The sequence below is a fragment of the Oncorhynchus nerka genome, linkage group LG28 (genome assembly GCF_034236695.1).
Source record: "Oncorhynchus nerka isolate Pitt River linkage group LG28, Oner_Uvic_2.0, whole genome shotgun sequence".
In the NCBI taxonomy this organism is placed as follows: Eukaryota; Metazoa; Chordata; class Actinopteri; order Salmoniformes; family Salmonidae; genus Oncorhynchus; species Oncorhynchus nerka.
Genome location: NC_088423.1, coordinates 2,762,501 through 2,773,659, shown reverse-complemented (window position 1 = coordinate 2,773,659; position 11,159 = coordinate 2,762,501). Strand labels below are relative to the sequence as shown.

Here is an 11,159-nt window from a genome sequence, read left to right as displayed (position 1 = left end):
GACAACAACCACCCAAGCCACTGCCTGTTCACCCCGCTATCATCCAGAAGGCGAGGTCAGTACAGGTGCATCCAAGCAGGGACCGAGAGACTGTTAAACAGCTTCTATTTCAAGGCCATCAGACTGTTAAACAGCTTCTATCTCAAGGCCATCAGACTGTTAACATCTGCTAACCATGTGTATGTGAAAAATACAAATTGATTTGATTTAGATTAGCTAGGTGCAGGCAAGAGTGTGCAAGGCAGTATTGAATGTCTGTCATTGTGTCACTGTCTGTTCATGTGTCACTGTCCGTCACTTCAACAACAACAAAAATCTTGACCTGTGCACCTACGTTGTAAACTTGAATTCATAGGCTAGGTTGTAGCAACCTCATGATGGGTATAGGGAAAATGTGTGTATCATGTAGTAGCCTAAAACGATTGATTTTACTTTGAACTGGATGAATGGATATTAGAATATACCACTGCACATCAACTCTGTACTGGTCATCTCTGTATGTAGTCATGTTATTATCTGGTACCTCTGCACATCAATTTAGTACTGGTAATCTCTATATATAGTCAGGTTATTACCTGGTAATCTGTAATGTTATTATTTTTATTAGTTATTCACTGTCACCATTTCAATTTTTTTAAACATTTTATCTTTAACTCTGCATTGTTGTAAAAGGACACGTAAGAAAGCATTTAATTGTTAGTCTACACCTGTTGTACACGAAGCATTTCAAATCAAATCAAACTTTGTCACATGCGCCAAATACAACAAGTATAGACTTTACCGTGAAATGCTGACTTACAAGCCCTTAACCAGTGCAGTTCAAGAGTTCAAGAGTTAAGAAAATATTTACCAATAAACTAAAGTAAAAAACTGTAAAAAGTAACACAATAAAATAACAATAACAAGGTTATATACAGGGGGTACCGGTACCGAATAAGTGTGCCGGGGTACAGGTTTGTTGAGGTAATTTGTACATGTAGGTAGGAGTGAAGTAACTATGCATAGATAATAAACAGCGTGAATCAGCAGTGTACAAAACAAATGGAGGGGGGGTGTAAATGTAAATAGTCCTGTGGCCATCTGATTAATTGTTCAGCAGCCTTATGGCTTGGGGGTAGAAGCTGTTAAAGAGCCTTTTAGCCTTTTGGTCCTAGACTTGGCACTCCGGTACCGCTTGCCGTGTGGTAGCAGAGAAAACAGTCTATGACTTGGATGACTGGAGTCTCCTACGATTTTATGGGCATTCCTCTGAGACCGCTATTATATACATGTAGGGGTCCTGGATGGCAAGAAGCTTGGCCCAAGTGATGTACTAGGCCATACGCACTAACCTCTGTAGTGCCTTACGGCCCGATCCAGGGCAGTTGCCATACCAGGCGGTGATGCAACTGGTCATGATGCGCTCAATGTTCCAGCTGTAGAACTTTGAGGATCTGGAGACCCATGCCAAATCTTTTCAGGATACTGAGGGGAAAGACTTGGTTGTGCCCTCTTCACAACTGTCTTGGTGTGTTTGGACCATGATAGTTCGTTGGTGATGTGGACACCCCGTCGATGTTAATGGGGGCCTGTTCAGTCCTCCTTTTCCTGTAGTCCACGATCAGCTCCTTTTTCTTGCTCACATTGAGGCAGATGTTGTCCTGGACCCACACTGCCAGTTCTCTGACCTCCACCTTATAGGCTGTCTCATCATTGCCGCTGATCAGGCCTACCACTGTTGTGTCTTCAGCAAACTCAATGATGGTGTTGGAGTCGTGTTTGGTCACGCAGTCATAGGTGAACAGGGAGTACAGGAGGGGTCTAAGTACACACCTCTGAGTTGAACCAGTGTTGAGGATCACTGTGGCAGACGTGTTGTTGCCTACACTTACCACCTGGGACTGGCCCTTCAGGAAATCCAGGATCCAGTTGTAGAGGGAGATGTTTAGTCCCAGGGTCCTTAGCTTAGCGATGAGCTTCGTGGGCACTATGGTGTTGAACACTGAGCTGTAGTCAATGAACAGCATTCTGACGTAGGTGTTCCTTTTGTCCAGGTGGGAAAGGGCAATGTGGAGTGCGATTGAGATTGACTCATCTGTGGTCTGTCATGGCGGTATGCGAATTGGAGTGGATTTGGATATCTGGGAGGATGCTGTTGATGTGAGCCATGACAAGACTTCAAAGCACTTGATGGCTACCAATGTGAGTGCTACGGGCGGTAATCATTTAGGCAGGCTACCTTCTCTTCCTTGGGCAGAGGGACTATGATGGTCTGCTTGAAACGTGTACAGTTGAAGTCGGAAGTTTACATAAACCTTGACAAATACATTTCATCTCAGTTTTTCACAATTCCTGACATTTAGTCTGAGTAAAAATTACCTGTCTTAGAAAAGTTAGGATCACCACTTTATTTTAAGAATGTGAAATGTCAGAATAAAAGTAGAGAGAATGATTTATTTCAGATTTGATTTCTTTCACCACATTCCCAGTGGGTCAAAAGTTTACACACACTCAATAAGTAGCATTGCCTATAAATTGTTTAACTTGGGTCAAATGTTTTTGGTAAACTTCCACAAGACTCCCACAATAAGTTGGGTGAATTTTGGCCCATTCCACCTGACAGATAGGGTGTAACTGAGTCAGGTTTGCAGGCCTCCATTCTCTTTCAGTTCTGCCCTCAAATTGTCTATAGGATTGAGGTCAGGGCTTTGTGATGGCTATTCCAGTACCTTGACTTTGTTGTCCTTAAGCCATTTTGCCACAACTTTGGAAGTATGCCTGGGTTCATTGTTCATTTGGAAGACCCCTTTGTGACCAACTTCCTGATGTCTGATGTCTTGCGATGTTGCTATCCATATATTTCCATCATTATGCCATCATGGTTGTGATGGTGTTCTTCAGCTTGCAAGCTTCCCCCTTTTTCCTCCAAGCATAACGATGGCCATTATGACCCCTCTATATCTATATTTTTGTTTCATCAGACCAGAGGAGCCTTCTCCAAAAAGCCCGATCTTTGTCCCCATGTGCAGTTGCAAACCGTAGTCTGGCATTTTTATGGCGGTTTTGGAGCAGTGGCTTCTTCCTGAGCAGCCTTTCAGGTTATGTCAATATAGGAATCGTTTTACTGTGGATATAGATACTTTTGTACCTGTTCCCTCCAGCATTTCTTCACAAGGTCCTTTGCTGTTGTTCTGGGATTGATTTGCACTTTGCACACCTATAGTACGTTCATCTCTAGGAGAAAGAACGCGTCTCCTTGCTGAGTGGTATGACGGCTGTGTGGCCCCATGGTGTTTATACTTGCAAACTATTGTTTGTACAGATGAATGTGGTACCTTCAGGTGTTTGGAAATTGCTCCCAAGGATAAACCAGACTTGGTGAGGTCTACAATTTTTGGGGGGTTTTTGATTTTTTGATTTTCCCATGATGTCAAGCAAAGAGGCACTGAGTTTGAAGGTAGGCCTTGAAATACATCCACAGGTACAGCCGTGGCCGAAAGTTTTGAGAATGACACAAATATTAATTTTCACAAAGTTTGCTGCTTCAGTGTCTTTATATATTTTTGTCAGATATTATTATGGAATACTGAAATATAATTACAAGCATTTCATAAGTGTCAAAGGCTTTTATTAACAATTACATGAAGTTGATGCAAAGAGACAATTTTTGCAGTGTTGACCCTTCTTTTTCAAGACCTCTGCAATCCGCCGTGGTATCCTGTCAATTAACATCCGGGCCAAATCCTGACTGATGGCAGGCCTTTATTGCTGATAGAGGAATTCTAAATTCCTTTATGCTTTAATTGCCAAAACCAATTCGCACTCATTTCTAATTCATTAATGAATTGTAAGTTCATTAATTATGCATGAAGTAGAACGAGACCAGTCTTAAAAGCCAAAAGTAACAGCGTTTATTACAAGAGAGTACTAACCCAAAATACAAAGAACATTACATTTTAAAGAAAGAGAACATAAAATGACGTCATCAGTTTCACACCCTCTCCCAGCCTTACAATGGCGTAGTATTCAGTCCTAGAGATTTTTTTACTCCCCTCATAAACTACATTCCAACCTGTCTAAAAGATATACTTCTCTCCACTAATGGAATCCAACCAAAACATTCTTATCTGTTTGAAAAACTATCTTAGCCCTCCTCCTTAAACTACCCAGGAGGCACAGACAATTAATTTGTTCTGCTTACATTTTCAGTAACAGCTCAACCAAAAACTCATACTTTTCATATCATAACATAATAGTATTAGAATAAATGGTTCTAATCAATAATGTATACATAATTAATCATCTAAACTATAATTTCCTCTAACAATCCTCCCTTTGATCAAATATTATACATTCAATTCTACATCTAGTTTTATTTAATCATAAAAAATGAAAGTATAAACGAACTTAACTAACCTTTTTATAGAGGTTTATCAGATTATCATATGAGTAGACACATAATCAACGAATCAATTATAAATGTTTATCCAACTCTTCACATTTCATTAATCAATTCTAACCTTAACTCCAACTGTTTTTAAACCTACATCAGAATCATAACTCCTCTTTCAGGATTTTTTTTTCTTTTTACAATCTTAAACAGTTTAATCATTGAAACAAATTACAATCTAATTCCCCTTCATCTCAACACTATTCTCATCAAACATAAATTCCCCACAAATGACAGATCCAGATTCGTCCACTTCCTCTGTAGACATGCCTTCAGTCCTCCATGGGTCAGAACCTGGAATCGGCCCATAACGCACCATCTGTAGTGTCATTGATCTCTCCAGAGTCCTGGAAACAATAACTTTCATACATACACGCAATCAACCACGTACGTACAAGACTAACACAGTCACACCGGTTAAGGTGGCCCATAACACCACATTTTTCCATAAATACTGTCAAGCCAATTTAGTTCAGAGAAGTATCCACCCCAGAGTTTCTGCCAACCCGTGAGCCAGGGTGGTCAAAACAGCTGAGGCTTCGGGCACTGATTCGTCCGGAGCTGTGCTACCCCGGGATGTAAGACATGGTCCTGATTATCACGCCCACTTTCCCCTTTTATCTAATGCAATTCTATTCTGTCAGGTCTTCCAGCTGGTTGCTTCAGTCTGTTCTACAAAACCTTTAATAACACCTTTGGTATTCCTGCTAAAGCGCTGTTGATTACCATAACTATAATTAATCCAGTCCACGCTCTTATTGAGAGTAGACCCCCGGAAATGCTTAACTCTAATCCTGATAGGATCTGATTTCTTGCCTTGAACTCATCCGGCACACCTCGTGGAACCCCAATGTTATCAATATATACTCTGTCGTCAAAAGACCCAGATGGAGCATCTCTTCTCTCTCGTTTGGCTAACTTCATGTCTTGGTGTTGTATGAGTGTAAAACGCATTCGTAACCAGTCCAATCAGTCGGCAATACTGACCACAAACTCATTCCCCCGCACAACCACCAGATGGTGACACTGGCCCATTTTATTTTATTGAAATCCCCAGAGTTCAACCAGCCTGTCAATTCAGACATGGTCTCGTCAGTGGTCATATTCTCTGTACTAACTTGGTTCCTGGGGATATAAATAGTGCAAATCAATACAACTGTCATTATCTGACATTCCTGCTTTCATGAACAGCTTTACCATACATGCCATTCCCTTAAGGGAATTAATTCCGTTCAGTGGGAAAAGGATAGTTGTTAACTGGGGTTTAGCGTTCGCACAGGCATAACATTCTTCTTTAGCCACAGATCTGGCCATATATTGAATCCATTCCAACCATAATTTGGACTCCCCAAACCCAGTCTCCACCTCTATAACTTCTTTAAGGTCTTTGGTCTGAACTATACGTACTGGTCCTTTACCCTGGATGATTACACTAGGAATAGCCGTTGTTTTAGAGGGATTGGTTGAACTTCGGCCAATCATATTCTCCTTATCGACTCTAACTTCCGCCACCTGGAACGGTACCATAGTATCAGTTGAAAACTGGTCGAAGCCCACATACCATAACCCGAGGTCCTGAGTATTGACCGCCTTAATGTTAATTCGCACCTTTATACAATACTTCCTTTGCTCGGGAACACAGTCCAAAACGCCAACCCTTACTATACTCCACCTGGTCCCAAATTGAGTGTATGGGTTTACGTAGCCATCCCTTTCAGTGTGAGCTATGACCTGTGTCCACGATCAATATGGGAACCTGCACTGATATCTCTTCTATTTTGGAACAAAATCCTCACCGTCTAAACCATGGGTCAAATTACCACTCTCCTCATATCTAGTAGGACGTGCTGTATCAGGAATATGTCACCCACGATAAGACAGCTCAGACGAACAGCTTCCATGTGAAACCCCACCCTTTCCCAGAGAACACATCACTTAGCAAGAGCCAGACACATCTTCACTTCTATGAACAAAAACAGGGGTGACAGGACAGGGAGGGTTACTTCATTCGAGAGATGGCCCCCAGAATTCTGTTAATTCCAGTTCTCCTCTCGAACACTGTTTATTTGTTCGACGGAAAAATATGTATCTTACCCCCCCGCAGTGCGATATGAATCCGGGTGGCCCACGGGACTGGATTGAGTGTCTTCACCTGTAGTTCACCTGTAGTGCATAAACTCTTGGACATACAATTTTGGTTAATAAAACAGTTTCTTATTCATCAAACCAATTAGCTAAAAAAAATGTATTAGTTAATTATCCCGTAGGTCACATCCTATTCTAGAACACTATTTACCCATCCCCCTTTTGTTACCTGGCTCTGCCCAGGTAACAACCTTGCCTTATTCTTATACAATGACTTAGATAAGATTTTAACTTATCTACACACTGTGTTATCTTTGCTCGTCCTGGCCCCCCTTCTAAAACTTCTCTGCTCTCCAACCTTCAAGGTCTCTGCAGTGCGGGGGAGGGCTCTTCTGCCTGCCCGTGGCTGTTTTTCACATTCCCAAATTTGAACTACATGCCTCACTGTTTGTCTTTCTAAACTCATGGATTTTCTTTTAGAAAGAATATGTCTATGAGCGGCTTTTCTCTAAAGTCCTTAATCAATCTATCTTAATCCTAACAATAATCCTAAATCATCATAGATGTCCTATATTCCTGTTAAATATAATACTATTTAAAAAGTTATAATCTAATAAATGCTAACCATATTAAAAATCCTTCCTACACTAACAAGCCCTCTCCTTGGAGACCCTCAGTATTCTATCTGACAATAACATGGATTTAATGTGTTGCAAAGTGTGGAATAAAACTTTGGTCCTGGAAAACAGAGTAAAGCAGAACAAAGCATTCTTATAACCCATCTGGTCCTCTCAGCTATTCTTATCCAGCACCAGGTGGGCACCATGCCACCCTTCACGACAGGGAGAACAAACATACATGGGTCATCCTCAGTCAGTCTTATCCTCCCCTGAAAGCATGCTTCACCTCAGCCTCTCCAACTGGAGCCTCAAGCAAAGGCATCATGCCTGAAGCCTTCACCACATCTGTAACAGACTTCTTAAAACACGGTATGATGCAAGCAGCACATCACATCAATAACAAATAATACAAGAATTAGGGTCAGAAATCCAGTAACCACCATACCAGTGTACTTACCTAACCAGGCTCCCAACTCATTTGAACAGTCAGACTCCTCCACCCCGCCATGGTCCTCATCTCAGCAGATAGTGCATCAAGCCCATTAAGTCCCTTAGATATACTACCATCTGGACTGGTGTTATTAGGAATATATGTGCAACATTGTTCACCGAACATCTTGCAGGCGCCCCCCTGACTAGCAAGAAGTATATCCTAAGCAAGTCAATTCTGTATAAGACAGCCACAAATTGTCCCTACCATCAAAACCAGTCTCCGTGCCTAATTGATCAATAGCTGAATAGTCTAACATTAATTACCTGAATGAGATTTTTAACACAGTGGTGGCAGGTTCGGTCCAGGGGTGGTAGAGGAGTGTGTCTGGCCCTGGTTCGTCTGGGACCTCTGGTTTTGGCAGTACCTCAATAGAAAACACACCCACCGTGTCTGTCCCGGTCCTTTGTAGTCCGGGGGTGTAAGTGCCTGCATCAGAGAGCTTAATAGTTTTGATGGTTAGTAGGATTTCATCACCTTTACAAAGTTCAACAGTGCTCCCAGGTTTCCCCCATATCATGGAAAACCTATCCACCTTTGTGGGATTCCCTATGCTATAAGGATATCCTCTTCTCCAGTCCCAGAACTGTCCCAAGTTGGTTATCATGTAATCCCCATACGGACACCCTCCCCCATTACACAGGTAATGTCCCCCGTCTTTTGTCACTCCTGTACACGGGTGTTAAAATCAAACAAAAATACCTCAATTTCTTCCCTGCCCTGTTGGCTCAAAATATGTTATCTTCCCCTATTTATTCTCAATGATGAATATGACTTTCTCTCTGTTACAATACCAACTCCCTAATAGCCCATTCAAAAACTTCACAGCTAATTGTTATAAGACGGAATCCTGAACCACTTTCTCATTTGCGGTTCAAACAGTTATTCTAAACTCTCAACCAAAACTGCTTAATTTCTAATGAATTTACCTTAAAACTAGTAACTCAATATGACCCCATTCATTATACAAATGACTCTCCCCTGAGGCTGATCAGACCTCAGAAGCCAGTCATGATAAGGTCAAAAGGTCATACCATATTAGACATAAAGATCCCTTTTATCCTTACAATAGAAATAGTCACCTGTGTGAGCGTGCCTCTAAAACCTAATGATAATTCCCCTTTGACTCAAATCAATAATCATAAGTTTTAAACATCGTCTACGGATATGTTTAAATGACCATGCTACCTTTAGATACAATTAACCCGATAACATTATTATTCAATGCATTACTTTTTCTCTCTGCCGCAAATGTCGTACATTTCGCAGTGTAAGGAATCCGTAATTTAATCCCCGGTATTTAATAAATATGCATTCGCATTCTCTCATGGCTCCTTTAATTTACTTATTTTGGGTAACTCTCATCCGTTCCGGAACAAAGAGTTCTATCTAAAACCCGCCAGAACACACTGTTCAACTAAGTTAAATCAAACCCTAAATTTGACTATAACCAATAAACAAATAAACAAAACACTTTTATCTCAACTTCTGAAAGGTTACTCGAAGCCTCGATACACACACTAACAGCCATACAGTTTGCTCCGTTATCCCCAGTCCCTGGTGACAAAAGTGTCTCACTAGTGACGTCATCATCAAGCGCTCAACCTGCCAATTCGTAGCGACTTCAAATGGATTGTAAATAATTCTTGTTCGATTAACCAAACCTAATTTATCACATCTGTTCAAATCCTGAATTATAATTTACCACCCCAATCAACATCTCTAAATTCGCCAATTTTATAAAAGCTTTTCGATGGGCATAAATCATAATTGTCTCTTTGTTATCATTTAGAATCCATTTTGCTCTAAATACCTGTCTCGTCTTTGACTTAGTATTTTAATTACAACTCTATTCCCAATACGTTATTCACTTGTCTAATTACAAACTCAGACCAGCCTTAGTGAGTGCACGCCTCAAAAATGCCTTGTCTCTGGGAACAGGGAAATCCCCTTAACCCAAAATTTCACTCCTACAACGACACCCAATAATTCTGATGATCCCCTCACATCGTTCGTTTTAAATCTCTTGATGTATCATGTAACTTATTTTTCCATCTTCGAATTGTCGTCCCACAATATTTTTTCCACTGTCATGCACTCAAACCACTGTGATTACCGTGCACTGTCCCTTTAAGATAAGACTTTTCATTTGTTCCCCGCAACGAGATCGGAAATCAGATCATTTTTAGAATACGTTACTTTTTGTTCAAATTCACTGGCGTTACCTTAACCAAAAATCAATACTCGGAAAAACAATCACAACTTTTTACGATTAAACTATTCTTACCTATTTTATAGTCCAAAGCGTTACACTATATAGCCCCATTTGAGTGTCTAGCAATTCCGTTGCTTGGCTATAGACACAAATCTGCCCGCCTTTGTAAAATATATATTCCCTATTCAGATTGAGTTCAGTTTTAAATTCTAATCATCAGAGTAAACCCAACCGAACTTCTCAATTTACTATACCCTAACATTAAACGTACCATGTTTTTGTGTTAAACTCCTCATGTCAATTGATTCATAAATAGCCATAACGTCCAGGCAGACTGGAATTGTATTGTATCTCTCCGTTATCCCCTCCATTTAACTTTATGTAACTTTCTCTCTTCTATGATACATCTATTTAATTACGACTCCCATCTCAATACATTATTCCACCAGATCATTTTGGGCGAAATAGCGTTTTACATCGAAATTGTCTCGCCATTATTTTTAATGACTTCTTTTATCAATTCTTATCTAGAACACATAATATCCGTTCAGTTATATCTTTTGCAAACACTGGCGACCGTATTTTTCAGGCAAAACATGCAAATAGGTCAATTACGATCTAAAATCAATTTTAGTTAAAAACCTCGGCCGGGAACCGAACCGTGGATTACCGTTGGTGAGACTGTTGCGCTCACCACTCCCCTACTAGTACAATGGAATTGACTGAGACTCTCCGCAAATATACCCATTTTCACAGTTATCTGTATTTGTTACTCCGACATCTAGACAACAGAAAATAGCCCAAATTTAAACGCCCAAAGTATCCCTCAGTTCCCTTTCTTTACTCGATTGTCACCTCTGAATTCCCCACAGTTAAATTACAACCTGTTGACGATTTTTTCGTGGGGTGTTACACTCCCGGGCGAAATGTCCAATTTTGTTACAATTAAAACATCTTGTATTTTTCTTTTGACTCACCTTGTTCATTTTTCTCGACTTGGGTTGCTCCAGCAGCCGTATTCTTATAATCACAAATTCGTCGACTGGATTATCTCTGCATTGTTGGTATAATCGAGGAAGATATAGTTTGTTACCCTCACGCCCACCCAATTGGTTAACTTCTCTATCTGCGGGAACGGTGGGTAGTGTCTCTCGAACCTTGTCTTTTTCGGCGCGTCCCATTCTCTTTTTTGCTTCCGAAAGCCAAACTCCGGCTGTGTATAACCCTTGTTTATCCTGCTTTTTCACATTATTACCACATTCCTTATGTATTTGTTTTATAAGCGATTCCAGCTTTTCTACATTTAGACGGCCATCAAAA

The 11,159-nt window shown here is 40.6% G+C and overlaps 1 long non-coding RNA gene across 1 annotated transcript; it reads right to left on the bottom strand.

Moving 5' to 3' along the window:
• Window positions 1-4,596: 4,596 nt before the first annotated feature.
• Window positions 4,597-10,995, bottom strand: LOC135565536 (uncharacterized). Its single transcript, XR_010461648.1, has 3 exons — window positions 10,817-10,995; window positions 6,524-6,608; window positions 4,597-4,776 (listed from the first exon to the last, which is right to left on the bottom strand). It is a non-coding gene; the product is annotated as an uncharacterized LOC135565536 (long non-coding RNA).
• Window positions 10,996-11,159: the final 164 nt, after the last annotated feature.